Source organism: Epargyreus clarus, unplaced genomic scaffold (genome assembly GCF_041222505.1).
Source record: "Epargyreus clarus isolate Ecla_fem2 unplaced genomic scaffold, WU_Ecla_fem_2.2 ptg000032l, whole genome shotgun sequence".
In the NCBI taxonomy this organism is placed as follows: Eukaryota; Metazoa; Arthropoda; class Insecta; order Lepidoptera; family Hesperiidae; genus Epargyreus; species Epargyreus clarus.
This window is the reverse complement of record NW_027332237.1, coordinates 7,069,407-7,080,897: the sequence shown is the minus strand read 5'-3', so window position 1 is coordinate 7,080,897 and position 11,491 is coordinate 7,069,407.

The following is an 11,491-nucleotide window of genomic DNA, read 5'->3' as shown; positions in this document are numbered from 1 at the left end:
TTCTTTTCTTAACTATTGAATTAAGGTAAATTGGACCGGTTCACTCGCAGAGTTTTACCACCTAGTTTGATTTATTTACTTATCTGTTCCTACCTAACCTAGCCAATAATTAGTATCTCATAAAGCTTCGCCTATAGTGTTTCGTATTGAATTGGTTAGGTTAGGTTGGAACATATAAGACAATATAAAACTAAGCGAGAAGGGCGCGGCAGCGCCCTGCGAGCGGGTGGGTCCAATCCGTATCTATTCAGACCTTACCTTTATTCATGATCACATTTATACAATTTTACATAATATTAATACAAACGTTAGCATATCATCACTAAAAAGGGTGAAAAAAAAATTTTAACAAAAAAATAAAACCGACTTCTATGTCACTACAAAGTAAAAAATAATTGAAATAAATGTTGGTTTAGTACATATTTCTGAAGTCGGCGCTCATATTGGACACGCTGTTATCAAACGAAATATATTGAGCGCCGACTTCAGAAATATGTACTAAACCAACATTTATTTCAATTATTTTTTACTTTGTAGTGACATAGAAGTCGGTTTTATTTTTTTGTTAAAATTTTTTGTTCAGTATCTATTCCTTTGAAAACTCTTGTATTATCCTACGGAAATCAATTATACTTTTTCTAAAAAAAAACGGCTTTTATTTAAACAGGTATTATTGTAAAAGTTGACTTTAATGTAATTGTTGTTATTATGCAATTGCATTAAATAAGTCATAAGTAAAATAAGTCATTTGATAAGCTTGTACTTTTTATACCTGGAGGTAAGTGACTACTACCGCCCATGGATAATTGTAATCCATGTAAGATTTGAGTCCTAGTATGTGGTTATAGGCCAACCACATAGTAGGACTCAAATCTACCCGTAGCCCTGAGAACTAATGTCTCATATATGTATGTCTCGGATAAATTTATTACAGATATTCAGTACTTACGTAATCGCTTACTATCTGCATATTCATTTGAATTAAGAATATAATACGTAAGGGTATATTTTCATTACAATACATTTTAATTATTTTATAGTAATAAGAGTATATTTAATTGCTGGTGAGTAGCAATATGAGTAAGTAGAAAGAGGAATATTGTTGTAAAAAAAGGAATGTCAAAAAAAAAAATTAACATAAAACACAACTGACTTCTATGTCACTACAAAGTAGTTCTGCAGTCGGCGTTCAATATATTTCGTTGGATAACGTTGTAAACAGCATGTCCAATATGAGCGCCGATTCAGATACTATGTACTAAAACAACATTTATTTCAATATTTTTTTAAGTCACTTCATAAATAATGGAGTTGTTATTGAATCTTTTAATATATAAAATAGTACGAGTATATCAGGAATAATGAGCTTACATATATAATTAGTATTATTTCCACAAATAAACTACACTCATGACTAAATAAACCCCATCCTATTATAGGGATCAAGGTTAAAGAACCTTTTGTATGAGAGCTAAGCTTTTCCCTTTGGGGATCGCATTACTACATCCTTCGAGGACTTTCAGTCAGCGAATAGCTTTTATGTTACGTTTCGTATAGGCGGATTAGGCTTTAGAAAAATATTTAATTTGCAATGATTACACAATAAATAAGGTAATTTTGCTATCAATGTTAAGACATAGATTGATCAGTACGCATAACTCATGGTAAGTTTTCAAAAATCTAACAATTTTACGTTACGTTTACTCAATCCATTATTCTGTTCCGTTTGCTTCAGTAGACTGAGTAAACGTAACAATAAGTAAGTGATCAAGTATTTTTGTCTGCCTCACATGTTCGCAAAAAAGAGAGACAAAACATAAAGCGCAATTTTGTCAATTTAGACATTTAATGTTATGTTACTGTCACTATAGTTCTGATACAATCCGCTAGGGGCGCTGATTTCAATTTGTATGGTCAGATACGTAAACAAATGCCAAAACAGTCATATTTGTCAAAACGTAAAAACTCATGGGTACAGGATTCATACTACAATCGTTCAATCGTATATATACTCGTATATTCAATATTTATTCCATCCGTCTATCTTTTATTTTCGATAGCCTTTTATTATTCACCTAGTAATATCAGCAATAAAGAGATTTAAATCGCGTATAATGAGTATCCATAACATACTAAAATGAAGTCTAGTAATCCAATTTGTATGGTAAGGGAGACATACTTTTCCGAGGCGTTCCAGCTTAGTCCTCAGGGGTAGCGGCACATCTGTGGTCAACCTCAGGTAGGAATATCTAATCCGATCTGAGGTTGATTACATATGTCCATTCCCACAAAGATCCGTTCCGAGCAGTGGGGCGAAAATAAAAAAATAAAATATAAAAACAAGTTTATCAAACAAATTACTTTTATTCGCATAAACACACAGCTCTTTGAAGTTCTGAAATAACATCGCAGTTTCTAAAAAATCTAACAAAATTCTGCTTTAAAGTTCAATTTGAACATAATGTACTTATGTTATACGGATATTAACACTTTGCGAATGTTCGTTCTACGGAAAAATAATGTTGAGAACATAGAATTAAAACGTAGGAAGATACACCCTTAGTTTCCTACACTTAGGTAATATCTTAAAGGAAATCTTATACATAAAATTCTCGTGTCACAATGTTAGTTACCGTACTGCTCCGAAACGGCTTTACCGATTTTCACCAAATTTTATATGCATATTCAGTAGGTCTGAGAATCGGCTACTATCTATTTTTCATACCCCTAAGTGATAAGGGTTGTTCACCCTTATTTTTTTTTATTTATATGGCAACACAACGTTTGCCGGGTCAGCTAGTACTTTATACCTTTCTAACGATTACTTTATACAAGTTGTGCCCTGCGTTTTCATACGCGTTTAAAAGCGTAAATATTCGGGAGCTTATTTTTTTTAGGTTTATGTTTTTTTTTTGTGATAACTTAATTAATTTTCTTACATAAAAGCAGCCTATGTTACTCCTAATTACCTGCTGTAGAAATTTCCGCCAAGATCGGTCCAGACGTTTCGCAGATTAGCTGGAACAAGCAAACAGAGAGGCAGCCAAAAATATTAATACACAGTACACAAGGTGTTCCGATCTACTCAGAGTAAAGTCCGTGGTCGATCTCAGGTAGGATTTCAATCCTATTTAGAGTTGATTAGAGATGTCTATGGGCACGAGTACTTACCATCACACAGTTTCTTTAAAAGTTCAGAATATTTCGGTGATACCGCAGATTTCATCTAAAAATCATATTGTATACATATAGCTGGAACCCTTTAATATCCCACTACTGGGCATTACAGCTACGAAACATATTTCACCAAATGCACTTAAGCAGATTGGAGATCGTGGAGATAAAAGTCATATAATTATGTCGATTTAAATCCACGACAAAAACCTTATTAACTTCAGAGCAGAAATTCTGGAATTTGCAAATGGCAAACATTCCCACCTACGCAAACTTTTTGTTTCCACTAGGGCATTACGAGAACTTTACTCTCCTCACTTAAATATTACTGGAATTGAAAAAAATCTGAGCATTTTTGGAGTTCCGTGCCAAAAGGGTAAAAACGGAACCCTATTACGAAGACTCCGCTGTCTTTCCGTCTGTTTGTCTGTCACTGTTCTATCTTCGGAACCGTAATAGGTAGACACTTGAAATAGGGGGTGCACAACCGGTGGCCGCTATAACAACAAATACTAAAAATAAAGTTTAATTTTTGGGGGGGGGGGTCTCCATACAACAACCCGGTATCGGCATTTTTCCATCTAACTAGGAAGACAGTTGACATTTTTACAATCCGCTTACTACTGCTACTATTATAATAAATACAAATAAGACCAATAAGACATATTTTTATTTTATTTTATTAAAATAATTAAAATATAACGAACATTTGGTGGTACGGAATCCTCCATGTGCGTGTCCGACTCGTACTTTGCGAATATTTTTTTATTTAGGTCTTGTTATAAATGAAGTTTCGAAAGCTCGGATCCAGCTTGACGGAAAGCTCTTCAGAAGTTTTCGTTTTGAAACGTCACGGGATATGACGTTTCGTTTTTATTGTGGAAAATTTTAATGAGTTGTTAAATTAGTTACTTATTTCTATTTTTCATTATAGTTTTTTGTTAATTAATGTTAAATTTTAAGCCGCATACACGCTGGATGTTGATAATATTACTAACTTTTACGCCGGAACTTTATATAAAATATAGACTTTGATTTTTTTCTACGTTATAAATAAATAACGTTTAATATCCATCTTAAAAATACTGATCACTTACTTTAACGGTGAAGGAAAACATATTCTGAATTAAAAAAAAAACTTGTAGTCATCACAATTTAATAGGCCCATTTTGACACATGCCATCTCTAGGCTCTAAGCATGTGACATACAAATCGATAACCAAAGAAACCTATTTTTACGACAAATCGATTACAACCACACATCGTACTGTACTGTATATTTTATAAACAGAATATTTATTCTATATTTTTCCAAATCATCTTAATGTTCAATAAAAAGGAGAAAAGAAAATAAATTCTAGTGTAATTTAAAAAAATAATCATTTTTAGAAGATAAATAAAGCATCGCTAGTAAACTGTTTTTGTTTTTCGTTTTATCATTTACTAAGAAACAAAGTCTTCATTATTTTATTGTAGTTATGATGAAAAAAGGATAAGTAATTAGTCATTTTTAATTCTAAATTTCGATTATTTGAAAGTTAATTGATTATGTTTTCTTCCGAATGCTTTGAAGACGCAAGCTCTAACCGTCACGTGGTCGTAATCTGCCTACTAAAAAGTTAGTTTAAGAGATTATTGACATCTGGATGGCATGTGTCAAAATGGGCCTATTACATTGTGACGACTATGTGTAATATGTGTGAAGTTTAGCAATTCGCACTGCGCCAGCCTAGACACTGTCACTCAGAAATAAAACCCATGCCCAGCAGCATAGATTAGTACCCAGCAGTGGGACAATAATGCGACGATGACCACATAACGAATATGATGCCTAAATAAAATTAAATTGGTTATATTCACGACCGCGTGGCATAGCGGTCACCATACCATACCATTCTGACACGCAAAAGTTTCCGGGTTCAATCCCCGGACCCATATCTGAATGATGATTTTAGATATATTTTTTTGGCGGTTATTATCATTCTAATTTATTTATGATCTAAAAGAAACCAAGTGCTATTTGAATCTATAAAACATAGTGTAACTGCATATCGGCAGCTGCTAGCGATCAATCGATCAATCATAATGATATATAGCTTACAGCGCCCCGAGACTCCCACTGGATAAAAGATTACGTTTTAATCTATTTTTCAATGAGCTAAGTGGAAACTTATCGATTGGATTCCATCACTGATCTACGAAGTAAGCAACGAGTAGGAATAAACGAAACGAGTGTTAAAACGCTCAGAAGGGATTTAAAAAATTCAATATATTATTCCATAATCTTAAATATTTACAATATTGAAGGTGGTAGACTTTTGTGGTTCGACTTTGCCTCATAACAGCAGTGTTAAACTCTGCTGTGTTCAGGTTTGTAGGGTGTGGTAAGGGAGACATACTTTTCCAAGGCGTTCCAGCCTAAACGCCTTGGAAATGTACTAATCCTCAATATGAATATTAAGGATTCTATCATCTTAAATACTATTTCGACATAAATAAACTACTATTTCTTGAAGGTATACCAAAAGTAAACTTTTAAAAGGTATGAGGCGTTATTTTAGAGACTGTTAGACGTAAAGGAATATTTTTCAACAAACGTATGCTTCGTTACACGGCAGTGTGTAAACCGTTTAGAACGCTTCGAAGCACTTCACGCTCTGATTGATTTAAACTGTTAAAGCATTTCCAATATTCTTTTCCTTTTTGTCATCAACCAAATTGTGTCATGAAATTACCAAATTGTGTACGGATGAACTCAGAAGTCGCCATTAACCTATTATTCTCCCACTGCTGACCATGGGTCTCCTTTCAGATTGGGAGAAGCTAATGCCATAGTTTACCATGCAAAGTAGCAAACGAGAATGCAGTCCACCAGATGTTAAGTGGCTATTACCGCTATTGGATATCTTTTTTCGACCCCAGATAAGATGAGAGTCCTGCGTAAGATCATCATAGCTGCGTCGCTACCTCTAAGGACTAAGTAGGAACGCTTCGGATAAATATATTTTTTACCACACCCTTCAAACCGGAACACGGCAGCGCTTAACACTGCTGTTAATAGATAAAGATAGGTGCCGGAGGCGCCTGCGTCGAACCGTCGAATCGAACCAGAAAGAGTATCTACCTTTAAAATGGCTACAGTGGCCACTCACTTAAAACCTAAGTATATGGAATAAAACCAGTTTAAACAAATACATGCTTCGTTAGTCCAATTCCCAGGGAGGCAGCATGTAAACCGCTTAAGCGCTTCGGCGCACGTCCTCCGCCTCACTTACCACAAGCCTAAAACTGTATACAGATTACAGATATTTACATACTCGTCAGTCTGATTTGCATAATCCTTTGTATTGGTTTTATATGCTTAACACGACAAGAACAACAACAAGAAGACAAGAACACAACGACAAATTTTTTAGACAAGAAATCCGATTGCGTTAATAAGTCACATAAATCGTCGAAGAAACACAAACCAAATGTGCCATTTTGCTATTTAGAAATTAACGAGCTTTTGCCCGCGGCTTCGCTCGCGTTACGAAGTAATATTTTCATTCCCTATTTTATCCCCTTGGGGGTAGAATTGATCCTTTCTTAGCGGATGCCTACGTCATAACATCTACCTGCATGCCAAATTTCAGCCCGATCCGTCCAGTGGTTTGGGCTGTGCGTTGATAGATCACTATGTCAGTCAGTCACCTTTGAGTTATATATATTTAGATGTCACTCTCATTACCAGTAACACTTCCAGAAATTTCGTTTAGGTAGCAAGAACCTTTAGTTATCGCTTTTATAAGCAGAATAGGACTGCGAAAAAACGGTTATCCTGTAAGAAAAAATAAAAGCATGCAATGCCTGAAATTATTCGAAAATCGGTGAAAAAAAGTTTATTCACTGTCTACACATGATCAACTAAGAAACCTCCTACCATTCGTTTCCTCGCTACTATTAATGTTATTCCTTACATTAGAATCCCGATTAATATCTAATCATAAGATACCATTCACATTTACGTAAATTTTAAAACACTAAATATATGCACGAAAAACGTGAAATAAACCGTTTCCTAAAACAAACGTATGCTTCGTTAGCCGAGCCGGTCCACTGAGGCAGCGTTTAAACCGTTTAGAATGCTTCGGCGCGCTTCTTCCACTCTAGTTACGATGGCACGGGCCTAAATATATACAGATACACTGGTTTATATTTATTGTTATTGTCCTTTCTTCCTTTATAAGGTTTTGTTTTTTATCTTCTCTATTTAAGGAGGTAATGTAATTATAGGTAAATGTATGTTCAATGGATAATGTTGCCACTTTGCTTAAGTATAAAAAATCAAAACACAAGTTTAGTATTTTTGACGAGGTCTTTGCATCTTTTCATTATATCCCACCGTGGAAGGTAATGTTTTTCGAGGGTATGTATGTAGGTATCTTTCATGTCTCATTCATATTGATTTTAACACATTAGGTGTCGTTGGAATCATCGGAATGGGAGTAAAATTTACTTTATTTACATTATACTTAAGCGGTTTTTGTTTTATATCTAATAATTTACTATTCGTCACAATATCCATCATACGGAACACGTATTCTCTAAGAATCTTAAGACTGTTTGACAAAGGTACGAAATATTTAATCTTAGTAATAGCATTCCGTGAGGAATGTTTAACCTTTTGATATAATTCGGATCAAATTTTATGTATGGATAAGCTATAAAAAGACTGAGAAGCCATACCTATTTCTTAGCACACTACCTTTAGGTATATACATTTCGGTCCTTAGAGATCCAGATTCAAATTCCCGGCACGTTCAGATTTTCAAAAATCATGCGCATTAAAACATATATATCACTCACTTTATTAGTGAAGGAAAAAGCGCGAAAACCAACGTGCCGGAGACTACCATAAACTTCTCAAAGTTATGTAAACCCTTCTCGTCCCTAAAGGGATCCCTAAATAGTGATTATTTTCTTCCTTGTATTTTTCTTACATTATAGTGGTATAGTGATTTGGGTTAAAAGTCACATTACTAAAATTAGAAGTAATTATAAAGTTTACGAATATTTTTTTAACAAAGATGTTAAAATTACAAATAAACCCTGATTTTCATATTAGCAAGTATCAATTTGATCCCAGTTCTTTAATTAAAGCAGTAATATATAAAATATATTTGTAACAGACACAAACATAAGATATTCTCACTTAATACGTAGAAGTATCATCATCAACCCCTTGCTGTCCCACTGCTGGGCACGGGTCTCCTCTCAGAATGAGAAGGATTAGGCCATAGTCCACCGCGCTGGCCAAGTGCGTATTGGTAGACTTCACATACCTTTAAGATTTTTTTTTTATATAAATCTCTCAGGTATGCAGGTTTCCTCACGATGTTTTCCTTCACCGTTTAAGCAAGTGATAATTAATTTCTAATACGCACATAAATTTGAAAATCAGAGGTGCGTGCCTGGGATTTGAACCTCGGACCCCTCGATCGAGAAGCCGCGTTTCTTAACCACTAGGCTATCACTGCTTTTGTATACGTAGAAGTATACGTCTACATATACCTATTGTTCTTGTATTTAAGAACCAGACATTATCGAGATTATCGCACAAAACTTTTCATACTTACATGACAAATGACATATTTTTCAAATCGTACTTACTACCAAATAGTAATTTTATGGTAATATAGACACATCCCCACTTCATGTCCAGTTTATTGGCTATTAGGTATGGATGACTACAAATCTGGTTTTTCATTTACTGCATTTTTGTATTACTTTAACGTAGAATTCACAATTAAAAAATATAGTCCCTTGAAATCCTGCGAGCTCGTAGAAATTATCGAGGAAATAATAAATTGATCATCATCCTTAATTAATATCGGGCAACGCAACTACAGCTAGTTTAGAGCTGAGCCGAATCGCTAGTGTGACTAACAATCTGAAATTCCTGCACATAAAGCTTGAACTTGGAGGTGGAAGAACCCTTGCTTCAACTCCGAAAGCACAAGCTATTTCTATCTTATTTAGTAGTGGTAGTTCTGTTCTTTTTGAGGTTGTTGTGATAAAGGAATTACAGGGGGCGTTCCAACTTAGTCCTAAGGAATAGAAATGCGCAGCTGAATACAGCATTACACCAGCTGTTATATTAAATATCAAATATTCACGAATGTCATAAAAGTAATATTATAATTAAAAAAAATCTTAAACAACTTTTGCGGTACCTTTTTAAGTTTTAGACAGCCTGTTAAACACTTCAATGCACATATTCGTTATTTAGAAGTAGAGACGTACACGATGATACACAAAACACTAAACTGTCAGGATCCTATATATCCTCTTCTTCTTCTGAGTCGCTTCTTCATTGCTGAAGGTCGTGCCTTCTCTGCTGGTCTGCTGTGCAGGTGTGCTGCAAACTTCGCCAAAGTGCTCGGTGTTCTGCTTGTCTTAGGCATTCTGTGACAGACATTTAGTTAAGTCCTTGATCTGGTCAGACCACCTTGTTGACGATCTATATATCGGGGAAAACACGATTAAGACATCAAAGGGACACGTCAGTCAGTAATTCAGTAACAATAAAATAAGTTATCATAGTCAGTCGGTCAAGTAAGCGTTAATTAGGTAAACCGACAGTTTCGCATTGGAGATGTGACCGGGTCCGTGTCTCACGGTAAACTACCCTCATTCTCGAATACGACTCTGTCTGTCTGTCTGTAAATAAAAGTGACGTCACGGCGTCTACCTGAGGTACAGATAATAAAATTAGCAATCTTATCAAACAACTATATCGATATCCACGACATATATATCTATACGACTAGAAATAGGATGTACCTATTTCCAATAATAGCCGTGGCTGTTCTCAAAGTTCTTTTGTGCCTTACAAAATTAATACTTCTTACAATCATATTAAGTTTAAGTATACACTTTCCGGTGATTTTACCTCAAACTAAAATCTATGGAGACCCTACTGCGCCCTGTCGGCGGGCTCGTCTTAATTGGAGGCGCAGGTACGGGGAATTACAGTTCCCATGTAATCGAATAAGATTTTAATGGAACTAGCTTCTAATTAAGTGGGTAGCTATTTAGCTACTCTGTATGGTTTCATTATTACTGTTCCTACATGGTTGAATGATTTGGAATAAGTTTATAATCTTATTTTATTTTTATTTATAATATAAGAGTAGCAGACGAGCATGCAGTCCATCTGATGGTAAGTGGCTACTGCCGCCCATGGACATCTGTAATCAACCTCAGATAGGATTAGATATTCCTACTCGAGGTCGGCCACAAATGCACCGCTACCCCGCTACCGAACAGAGATGTATTGTCCTTCTGAGGACTAAGCTGGAACGCCTCGGAAAAGTCTGTCTCCCTTACCACACCCTTCAAACCGGAACAAAGCAGCGCCTAACACTGCTGTTATTAGGTAGAAATAGGTGTGGCGGTGGTGCTGCCAGAGTTGAATCACAAAGGGTTCTACCACCTTCAAAATAAATCTTAGTCCTAATCATTGAGTTCTGCAGTAGTATAGAGTACGTTTTATCATGGTAGAGTCAAATTCAAATCTCTAATTACAACTGATTTATAAACAACTACTTTTGAGCACCTTTGAAATTCTTATAGATGAAATCTCTGAGATTTTGTTCAATCTCGATATTATGATTATTAAGGAATACATTTTTGTCATCGTAAGTATCAACTCGTTGCCATCTCATCTTATATTTACTGTTTACTTATTTCAGTTATTCTCCGACAAAAATTACGTAAAGAATCCGTCTAAGAAATGAAAACCGCTGTACCGCTGCTGACTATCTACTATGAGTACCATATCCACCACCATCAGAAATAGATGTAATCAAACTGCAAAGGGTCAACCTTAATAGAGTTACATATAATAGAGTAAAGGCCAATTAGGACCTGTAGCAATTTTGATATACAATAGCCTAGAACCCAGAACTCCCGCTTATTGCATTGACCTAATAATTTTCGCTCCCTCAAGTTTCAAGACTTCCATTACCTCCATAGTCTATATATTAGGAAAGTTCTAACGCTTACAAGTTTTAGTGAACTTCAAATAATAGACTTAAGTAAACCACAATTTTGCAATTTCGTGAAATATTTAAAAATATTTATGTGTTACTTTTGTGTTTTGTTTATTACTTTATTTTTTTGCTTTAATTTAAAGAATACACATTTTTTTGTTTATAGATAAAAAAATACAAAAAATACAATTTTAAATTAAAAATGTATTATTACGTTGTGTCCACTCGATCGTGATATTTTACTCAAAAAAGTTCCAAAGAAGCCTATTCAATCTGTCCAG